The sequence below is a fragment of the Balaenoptera acutorostrata genome, chromosome 1 (assembly GCF_949987535.1).
Source record: "Balaenoptera acutorostrata chromosome 1, mBalAcu1.1, whole genome shotgun sequence".
NCBI classification, from domain to species: domain Eukaryota; kingdom Metazoa; phylum Chordata; class Mammalia; order Artiodactyla; family Balaenopteridae; genus Balaenoptera; species Balaenoptera acutorostrata.
In genome coordinates, this window is record NC_080064.1 from 130,309,290 (window position 1) to 130,319,880 (window position 10,591).

Genomic DNA, 10,591 nt, shown 5'->3' on the forward strand with positions numbered 1-10,591 from the left:
CCCCAAAAAGTTTAATTTTAAGAGTAGAAATTAGTATAAATTTTGCTGTTAAAATAATTGTAAAGCACAAAGATAAATAAAATACAGTAGCATTATTAATAAATGAGATTGATAAGAGGTGGCATAGAAGTAGAAATCCTATAGGCTGAGCACTTGAAATTCATAACTACTCTTATGCCAATCTTTATTTGGCCTAATATTGCAGTGAACTGAATTAATTTTGATGAGCAGAGAGGAAGGTGTTTTGATGGTTGCCACTCTCTTTTTTTCTTCTCTTCCTTTTAAGGGAGCAAGAAAAATGTAGAGCAAAACAAATCATTTCTGTCCCAGGTTCTACCCCATTCACTGATTCTAGACTAACCAACTCTCAGGTAACAAGTATAAATGAATGACTTCACAAAGAATTACATAATACCTGAGTTGATGCAATAAGAGAAAGACGGTATGAAAAGATGGGGAGAAATATTGTCAATAGGAATTGCTATCCATAGACTGAGGGGAGAGTGAAAGAAAAATAGGAGTCACGAATGACTTAATGCTTTTGTTTAGCTTGTGCAAATGAAAGAATGAAATGGCACTTTACTGAGATCTAGGACAAGCAGAGTACAAATCAAGAGTTTGTTTTTTCAGTTTTGGTGTGATTAGTTAGGCAATCAAGTAGAGATGGAACTGAGCAGTTGGATATAGAGCCTGGAATTCAGAGAAGTGGAAAGGGATATACATGACACACAGGGAGGGGATGTAGGTGAAGAGGGAAACAAAAGTTCAGAGAAGTAAGCCTGAGAATGTTCCAACATCTATCTAGCTGTCAGGAAGAAGAGGAAGAGCCAGTAAACAAGACCCTGGTGCAACCAGTGAGTTACAGAGAATCAAGAGAGAGTTGTGTTCCAGCAGCCAAGGGAAGGTCTTGTTTAAAGAAGGGATGTTCACTGTTTCAAATGCTGCTGACAGGCCAAATACAATGAGAACTGGGAACCACTGTTTTGACAATAGCTGTGTGTTGTTTTTTTTCTGTGACCTTGGGCAAGTTAGTATTGTACTTATGCTCTGGACCCTGTTTTAAAATGGGGATGGACATCTATTAAGGCTGTTGGGAGGAATGACTAATAACATGATTGGGGTATAATAGAGGCGGGGCAGGTGCGGGGTTGTTAGCAGTGACTGGTAGCGGTCCCGCTCAGCCATTGGTCGGCCATTGGTCACAATGGGCCCCTCCCGGAAGCAGACCACCGTTAGTGAGCAGGCATTAGGGAGCAACCCTTAGAAGGCTACCATTAGCAGTCCCAGCCAGCCATTGGTTGGCATCGCAATAGGCCCCTCCCACTCCCCTTCCTCTGTATAAAGGAGCCCGAACTGGGACTGAGGGAAGATTTTGTTGGGGGGGGGGGGACACTAGTCTGCCATCTTCTTGATCTGCTAGCTTTCTGATTAAAGTCATTATTCCTTGACACAACAATTCGTCTCCCGATTTATCGGCCTGTCTGTCGTGCAGCGAGCAGAGTGAGCTCAGTCGCAGTTTTAGGGCAATGATGGGATCCTAAACAAAATAGAGGAGAGTAAGCAGAGACCGCAGCATTGCCAGTTCACTTTAAGGAGTATTGCTACAAAGGGAAAAGAAGAAAAGGGACAGGAGCTAAAAGAACATAGAAGTTCAAGCAGAGGAGGATTTATCATGAAGCTAATAAAGCTTACATTTCAGGGCTTCTCATCTGCACCGGCTTCTTCTGTGGCCCTAGGAAGGGCCCTAACAATGTGTTTCTGTGAAAATATGTTTTTGTAAAATTTCCCAAGATAAAATATTTTAATGACAATGAACCAGTGTCTCCTTCCATTCTAGCTTCCCTCCATCAGGTGTTCTCTACTTTTGTCTGGCTGCAGACACTGTTGGTATTTGAATAAAGGAGAGTTAAGTTAGGAATACAGGTAATTTGGGTTCATGTTTTGTTTTAACTCTGAACAACAAAAGTATTTTCAAGTATAACAAAAACAATGATTGCATTGAATTGAGAATTACATTCCTTCTTCTCTACCACTTAAATCCTGAAGAACTTGAGTGAGAAAAAATAAAACTACCTATCCAAGCCTAATGTACTGTGAAAATAGAAGTACCAAGAATTGCAAGTTTCTGGTCACAAAGTTATAAACCAATGCAGTTATTTTTGGCTCTAGATGCGTTAATTTTCATTTTTTGAAGAAATGTGTAATCATGTGAAGCAAAATAAATTTGAGAAAGAATGTAAGGATTTAAAACAAGAAATGCTGTGAGATAATAATGAGACAGGCTAGGACCTGGAGCCTGAGACCCTTTACTCAGACCTTGCACCTGGACAAATGTCTCCTTGAGCAACAGAATACAAAGAAACTATAAAGGACTAAAAATATCTACACACATGCACAGTTCGGGCAGTTATGAACAATAGGATACAAAAAGCCAAAACCCAGCTGCTACTTCTGAGGTGCCAGGAGCAAAAGCAGGGTACTGCCATGATCCCTGCACACAGCACCACCAAGAGGGTGGGCAGACCACCTAAGCCACGCCTCCGGCCCCACCCACAGATCAACCCCTACCCTCACCCCATTTAAGGAACCAGCTTATCCCCCCCTCCCCCCAGGGATTGAGCAAGTGAACCTGTTACTTGTTTTCACTCCCTCGTCCTGCAGCAGTAGTCCTTATAAAGTCTTGCCTGAATTCCTTGTCTGGTCTCGTATCAATTTCTGTTGATTACAGAGTCCAAGAAACCAGGTCAGTAACAGTAAGGAAGGTGACTCAGCAAAATATGCGTCCTTTTGCAGTAATGCCTATTCGGAGAACCAAACCTCTTCGTTAAATACAGTAAAATAGAAAAGAAGAAATTAGCAAGGAAGTTATATTTCCATTAGAATTTTTAAGACTTTCTGAAATAACTAGACAGCCACGATTTCTTTAATGTTAATTTGAACCACTCAGTGGCAAACCAGTATCTCTCTAAAATATGGTACTGTATGAACACTACAATTTGACTACAACTTTGTTGCAGGAAAATGGAGGGCTCAAGAAGATGGTCATGTCCCAGGCTTCAGGTGAGTGAGTCCATGGGGCAGGCCACCAAGTGAGGGTCCTTGGCCTTATGTAGGAAAGAATCCAAGAGCAAGCCAGGGTAAAGTGAAAGCAAGTTTATTTAAAGAGATACACATTCCACAGGCAGAATGCAGTCCTCTCAGAAGTCGAGAACAGCCCTGGGCTGTGGGCGTGGTTAGTTTTTATGGGCTGAGTAATTCCATACAGGAGTAGGAGGAATATTCTAACTATTTTGAAGAAGGGGCAGGGATTCCCAGGACTTGGGCCACCACCCACTTTTTGGCCTTTCATGGTCTGCCTCAGAACTGTCTTGGTGCCTGTGGGTGTGTTATTTAGCATGCTAATGTATTACAATGAGCTTCAAGGTCTACTAGAATTCGAATCTTGCACTATCTTGGGCTTAATTTGTTCTAACTAGTTTATATAGTATCCTCAACAGCTGTGTCATTCTTTTAAAGGTTGTGCCCTGCCCCCTTTCCTCCTGTTTCAACTTGATGCACATGAAGTAGTAATAAATGTGAAACTTTATTTCCAGAAATCTTGAAATAAATTTTCATAAACTGCTGGATTTGTATACAACACTTTCCTAGTGTAATATACAAATACATGGTCGCTCGGCCTCTCCTAGAAGAACATGAGGGACACAGAGCTGCCACTTTCACAGGGGGCCCATATTTTTGTTGCTTACTTACTCTGCTTCACATTATAGCAAGGAGCTCCAAGACTACAAACATGGAGCAGAGTCTGTAACCTTAGAGAGGTTGCTCCCAAACTCACTCTCCTTTTCGTTGATACTCTTCTCCCTCCTTTCCTCCCAGTTCTCATCTTTTTTTTTTTTTTTTTTTAATGAATAGCCCAGTTTGCTTTTATTTATTTATTTATTTATGACTGTGTTGAGTCTTCGTTTCTGTGCGAGGGCTTTCTCTAGTTGCGGCAAGTGGGGACCACTCTTCATCGCGGTGCGCGGGCCTCTCACCATCGCGGCCTCTCTTGTTGCGGAGCACAGGCTCCAGACGCGCAGGCTCAGTAATTGTGGCTCACGGGCCCAGTTGCTCTGTGGCATGTGGGATCTTCCCAGACCAGCGCTCGAACCCGTGTCCCCTGCACTGGCAGGCAGATTCTCAACCACTGCGCCACCAGGGAAGCCCTCATCTTTTGTTTTGTACAGGCATTTGGGGGTGGGAGGGAGTGAATACTAACATAAATATTTAAAAGAGCATAAAGTGAATGTCCCTTCGTACAAGTGGGCATCTTTAAGGAAATGCATTCCTGAAATCATGATCACTACAATAGGAGCAAGAGAATAAGACATCTGCATAGCTAGGTGAATTAATTTTGAAATTACCTTCGCCTTGCAGTGGTGGGCTTCTTAAAGACTCCTCCATCTGTATGACACATGCGGATTCTCTGTAACCTTACTCAAGTTGTTGCTTTTGGCGTCTCTTCCTTCTTTAGGACCCAATAGATGCATTCTTGAAACAGTTGCAAACCCACAGCTGATGTTTTCCATTTTAAGAATGTCTTTTCATTGTTTTCATTACAAAACAGCCTTTTTTTTTTTTTTTTTTTTTTTGCGGTAGTCAAACAAAAGCATAACTTCTTTTAGATGTATTTTTTCACTTCATAATGTTTTTCATCAGGAAAAAATGAAATCTGTATTTCAATACTATTGGAGTCCAAAATAGACAACCAGGAGGTATGGATATTTTGTCTCCTTACCCCACAAAATGAAGATACCCTCACTCATTTGCCCACTTTAAGTAATACGAAGTTTCTATAATTGTAGGTAATTCCACACAAAATTATTTGCCAACTCTAACAAAATATTACAAATAGATAAAATATTTTTGCATTTTTGTGTTTGTTCAGATACTTTGCAGAATTGCTGCATTAATTGTGGTTTATATTTGAGGGTTAACCAGACATTAGGGAGAAATTAAAAGCTTACAATAAAAGAAGGCAACTATTAGATTTCTTCTACTCAGGAGAAAATGTTTCCTTCAGGGTCTCAACTATAATTGATTTGAATTCTGGCAAGTGATGCTGAAGGATGATAGAAATACTGATCAAAATTCACAGGAAGTTGGCAATGATTCAGTCTCTGAAAAAATATTATATTTGATACACACGAAAGACTATATATACAATATGTATGTAAATTACTGTGTAATAAAAGTCACCTACCAAAATAAGAACATTACCAATATTCATGATCTACCTACACCATCTTCCTATCTTACCAAAAAAGGTAACCACTATCACAAATTTTTAGTGCATCGTTACATTCTTTTAAAAAAATTTTTTTACCACTTATGTATGTTATTCTTAACCAAAACATTGTTTCATTTACTTGCTTTTGAGCTTCATTTTTTAAATGGTATAATGCAGCATGGACGTGCCAGCTATTTGTTTTTTTTCTCACTTAACAGCATAATTATTTTCTAAAATTTATAAATGTTTTGCACATTATTATGTTTGTATTTTTGCCACTGTATAGCATTCCATTAGTACAATATATCAGAAGTTTTCTATTCATTCTCCTGTTAATGGCATTTGGGTTATTTCATGTTTTTCTTTTTATGTTTTGTGTTTAAATTGTCATTTAACAATTTAATAATTCTTAATTTTTCTTTCATAGTTGTGATTTTATTCAATCATGTTCAGATATTATGAATAATCTGTAAACAAATCTTTAAATTTAAGTACCAAAAATCTAAAAAGTCATCTAGGCCAAGATTAGGGAGCAGTTTTCTTTAGAAGCAATTCTCTCTCTCCCTCACTATATCTATAAATAATGGCTTAGAGACAGACATTAAATAGTTTGAAATATTTCAGGCATGTTAAGTGAATAACTGTGACTCCAAATTGCCATTTAGTTATACTTCAAGGTATAGGATGTGAAAACTGCCCTCCCTATCAAGACAGTCAAAACCTCTCAGATAAATATCCCCACATGTTTTGGTTGTACAAAAAAAAAAAAAAAGAATAGCCAGCACGCAAATTCTTCTTTTAAAAAAAGTATGTACACACGCACACAGTTGGATGTGGTGGTATTCATTCCTTCCAAACATGTGATTTTAGAGCTATTTTTTAAAAACTTGCATTTACGAAGTAGGTGATAAAAATATTTTTCTGGCTTGTAAAAAGTATACAGAAACCACCAAGACTTGGTAAATGATATTAATCAGACTGACGTCTCTCTCTCCTGCTAACTCTCCTCATTTCTACTTTCTTTAACTTCTGCAGGTTATTTGTCTTTAGCTTCCTGGATAGACATTTCAGCCTGTTTCCCTTTTGCTCTATTTTTTCATTTGTAATTTTTTGGCAGATGATTTCCTCTTTCTCACTGCCCTTTTAAGCTTGGTTTCAATGTCTGCAAGAATTAGTTTAGCTGAAAATCTTGCCAGTCTCCTCTAGAGCTCTTCTTTTACTATCCCTTCAGCTAAACTGATCTTCACCTTGAGCTACTGTGGCAGTGGTTTGTGGTGGGGAGGGCAGGTGCCTGGGTGACTATGGCCACAGCACTGTGGGAAACTTTACAAAGCCAGGTTGCATGGTTGTTGCTGCTAAAATCATCCCTGTTTTGTTTGCTTTTACTTTATTTTATTCTCTCAACTGTTTAGTAAATTATACACTCTAATTTTATTCTTTGCTATTCTTTAAACCTTACTGTGATACCTAATTTAACACAATCTCATCTAATCTGTATCTTAATATTCCTCATGAATAACATAAGGAATTTAGAATACTTCATTTCTAAATATCTCTCATAAGAGCTGTCAGCTGTGTTCTTTTATAGATGATCTGTCTTTTCTCTCTGGCTGCTTTTACAATCTTCTCTTTTTCCTAAGTTAACTGCAATTTTACTACTATATGTGTCTGCAAAATTCTCAGTCATATTGTAGCATATTGCCTCCCCTCCATTCTATCTGCTCATTCTTTCTGAGACTGTGATGTAAGATCTTCTCATTTCCCCCCACATATCTTAACTTCTTTTTACATCTTTAAAGGACTGTCTCTTTACTGCATACTAGATAACTTTTTCAGCTTTATTTTCCACTTCACTACTTCCCGCTTCAGCTGTGTTTAATCTGCTATTTAACCTAGTTATTGAGTTTTTAAAGTGTTTTTAGTGTGAAATTTACTGAACATACAGAAAAGAACATAAAACATAAATGTATAATATAATGAAAAATTATATTGCAAGCACACACATATCCTCTTCCAAGCCAAGAAATGGCTGTGTGCCCCTTAATCATACCTCTTTGCATTCCTCAGCAGTAAATACTTGCTAAGACTTTTTTTTTTTTTTTAATTTATTTTATTTTTATTTATTTATGGCTGTGTTGGGTCTTCGTTTCTGTGCGAGGGCTTTCTCTAGTTGTGGCAAGCGGGGGCCACTCTTCATCGCGGTGCGCAGGCCTCTCACTATCGCGGCCTCTCTCGTTGCGGAGCACAGGCTCCAGACGCGCAGGCTCAGTCGTTGTGGTTCACGGGCCCAGTTGCTCCACGGCATGTGGGATCTTCCCAGACCAGGGCTCGAACCCGTGTCCCCTGCATTGGCAGGCAGATTCTCAACCACTGCGCCACCAGGGAAGCCCCCTTGCTAGACTTTTGTAGCAATCATTTCTTTGTTTTATACTTTTTAAAATCACTTATGTATATAGATTTAATCAGTATAGTTTGCTTTTGAAAAATGGAATTGTATTGCTATATTCTTTTGTGTCTTACTTCTTTTGCTCAAAATTATGTTTATAAAATTCATAGAGGACTTCCCTGGCAGTCCAGTGCTTAATACTCCACGCTTCCAGTGCAAGGGGCATGGGTTCGATCCCTGGTCAAGGAACTAAGATCCAACATGCCACGTGGTGTGGCTATAAATAAATAAATAAATATTCATTGAAATTATTTCTTGTAGCTCCGTTTTATTCATTTTCATTCCTGTATAGTCACATTTCTATAGGAATGGAATGCTGGGTCATAGAAGATGCATATCTTTGATTTTAAAGGGCCATGCCAGAATGCTATTCAAAGGGGTTGTATCACCTTATGTGCCACCAGCAATTTATGAGACATTATCAATTGAATTTTTTTTTATAAATTTATTTTATTTATTTATTTTTGGCTGCATTGGGTCTTTGTTGATGCATATGGCTCTCTCTAGTTGTGGCAAGTGGGGGCTACTCTTCGTTGCAGTGTGCGGGCTTCTCATTGCAGTGGCTTCTCTTGTTGCAGAGCACAGGCTGTAGGTGCGTGAGCTTCAGTAGTTGTGGCACGCAGGCTCAGTAGTTGTTGCGCACGGGCTTAGTTGCTCCGCGGCATGTGGGATCTTCCTGGACCAGGGCTCGAACCCATGTCCCCTGCATTGGCAGGCAGATTCTTAACTACTGAGCCACCAGGGGAGCCCTATCCATTGAATTTTAATTTCAGCGTTTCTATTTTTAATTTCTAAAATATATCTTTAGGTTCTTTTTAAAGTCACTCTTTTCATTTTTGTTAGTCTCTTTTTACTTGTTCAATTTTGTGATTTCATCTTTTATATTTAAAATTTTATAGATATTCATTTTATACTCTGTATATGATCATTCCAAAACCTAAATCATTAGCACACTTACCTGTTGTTTTTTCTGCCAACTCTTTATTTGTGGTTGCTTATGTCTCTGGTGATTTTTAAAATAATGTATTTAATTTTTAATAACTTAATTTCTAAAATAAATATTTTATATATTTATTTGATCTGAGCATGATCTGCCACTAAGTGTCTTATTAACTACTTATGCTCTATTGTGGTTTCCTGGGGGGTGTGAGAGGATAAAAATCATGCATATGGGATTAGAGTTGGCATATTAAGAGTAACCATTATTCCTTAAGCTTTTTTACATTTCCCAAATTTCCTACCATAAATACATAATACCTAATACTCTTAAAACCGGGAAATAATGTTAAAATAACCATGGAACCAGAATACTTGCCAACCACAAATAAACTCAGCTAGTAAAATTTTATCATACATTATGAGGTAGGATTTTAGGTCACTTCTTAGGAGGCTGTTTATTGAAGATTGAGGTATCTTCTTCTCTGTGACTTTCTATTCCATAACTCTGTCAGTGCAGGGGCTTAAAAGGGAATGCTAGTCTCTAGAGATTATTTTTAAATATTGTTTTTAAAATTCTAATATCAGCCAGGGATTTCTACCCATTTGGAACCACTTTAGCTCCCACATAGATCCCTGACTTAATGCTGGAGTCCTTTCTACTAGACACAGCAGGTCTTTTTTTATTAAAATGGGTATGGAGGAATGGCTTTGGGTAAGTATGAAATGGTTTATACCTAAGGAAAGGAGACCAAAATGCAAAGAAAAAATCAGGGTAGGGAGGAGAGAATCAGAAAACTATATTTATGGGATTTAATTATAAGAGTTGGAAATAAAAACAGATCTTTAAGCCAACTTGGATACTCTCTCACTACGGATACATTCTCTGGCCTACTGCCTCTTAATCAGTCAAACACAAGACACAGGCAGGAATTTCCAGGTAGCCTTTTCTGTCCAAGTGTTCAATCTTTAAGTACTGATCTGGAGTTCAAGGTCGACTTCTGGCAACACTCCCAGAATATGGCAGGTGGGTCCTCCAGGATTTTTGGCATCCTGCAAAGAATGATGGTCAACTCCTGTGGTTTGAAAAATTAGAAAAAAAGGGTGGTGGCTTCCCAGCTTGGCTGGGAAGTTCTGATTCATCCACCGTATTCACTAGACATTGCATCTTTGGATTTCCATTTATTTCGGTCTTCACAAAATTCTCTTAATGGAAAATATTTCCATTCCCTGTTAAGACTGTAAAAGGTGCCTGGAACAGTTCTTTGCTCAAAAAGATGAAAAGTTTTGGGAAGATGGAAGTATGAAGTTGCCTGAAAAATGGCAGAAGGTAGTGGAACAAAAGGGTGAATATGTTGTTCAATAAAGTTCTTGGTGAAAATGAAACAATGTCTTTTATTTTTACTTAAAAACCAAAGGCACTTTTTGGCCAACCCAATAAATGGAGAGCGAGGGGGAAGGGAACTGATTTCTCAGTCCCTTACTGTCTCTGATGTGATAGGTGCTTTCACATATGTTCTTTCATTTCTTCACACAATCTTGTGAGGTAAGTATCATCCCCACTTACCGATGAGGAAACTGAAGCTCAAGAGTGACTTCCCTAATGTATCAGAGCTTTGAGTGGCAAACCCAGTATTTTGAACTCTCTTCTATCAGCATTACTTAATGAAAAAAGTAGAGGAATTAGTACTACTACAAGATGCTTTTTCCAGAATCAAAGGAGATGATGTTCACAAATACTTTTTCCAAACTAAACCATGTTAAACAAGTAAGGTACTAATTATGAGGATGCCATAATAAGTAAAACAAACAGATATCCAGTTTCTATCATTTGAGCATAATGCCTTGAATAAAGCATCCAGTGGTCTAGAGATCATTGATAGGCATTTAAATCTTAATGTTTTACATTGATGTACCTTTTTAAAAATAGTGAGCATTTA